This window comes from Chaetura pelagica, unplaced genomic scaffold, assembly GCF_000747805.2.
Source record: "Chaetura pelagica isolate M959 unplaced genomic scaffold, ChaPel_1.0 scaffold1793, whole genome shotgun sequence".
Lineage (NCBI taxonomy): Eukaryota > Metazoa > Chordata > Aves > Apodiformes > Apodidae > Chaetura > Chaetura pelagica.
The window spans coordinates 29,045-29,743 of NW_009952794.1; the positions used below are offsets into that span (position 1 = coordinate 29,045).

General features: G+C 63.8%; 1 protein-coding gene across 1 annotated transcript in view; it reads left to right on the forward strand.

Annotated features, from left to right (window-relative positions):
• Positions 1-699, forward strand: part of SIGLEC1 (sialic acid binding Ig-like lectin 1, sialoadhesin) — a gene marked incomplete at its 3' end in the record, with an annotated part of 19,318 nt that overhangs the window by 9,015 nt on the left and 9,604 nt on the right. The window lies entirely within an intron of this gene.

Here is a 699-nt window from a genome sequence, read left to right on the forward strand (position 1 = left end):
CCCACGGGGGGCCCCCCCCCAGCGGGGGCAGCAGGAGCTCACCTGCCATTGCCCTGGACGTGCTGTGTACGTGGGGGCTGCTGAGGGACCCCCCCTTTCTTGTTCATAGAGAGATTTGTAACCTCTGCTCTTCAGCCTGGAAAAGCTCCCTCTCTCCATAGAGACCTGAGAGCAGCTTCCAGGGCCTGCAGGGGCTCCAGGAAAGCTGGGGAGGGACTTGGGACAAGGGCAGGGAGGGATGGGAGCAGGGGGAAGGGTTTCCAGCTGGCAGAGGGAGCTGGAGATGAGATGTGAGGGAGGAATTCTGGGCTGTGAGGGTGGTGAGAGCCTGGCCCAGGTTGCCCAGGGAAGCTGTGGCTGCCCCATCCCTGGGGGTGTTGAAGGGCAGGTTGGATGGGGCTTGGAGCAGCCTGGGCTGCTGGGAGGGGTCCCTGCCCATGCAGGGGGGCACTGGGTGATCTTGAAGGTCCCTTCCCACCCAAACTAGGCTGTCATTCTGGGATTCTATTTTCTCCTTCCCTTTTCCCCCTTCCTCATCCCCCTTTTCCCTTTCTGCTTCCCTTTTCCCTCCCCTTCTCCTCCTGCTTTCCCCGCAGATCCCACCCTGGCGACCCGTGCCCACTCCCCCATTCCCTGTCCCCACAGACCCCCCCCGGGACCCCCTCCTGACCGCGTTCCTGGACACGGCGAGCGGCCGCC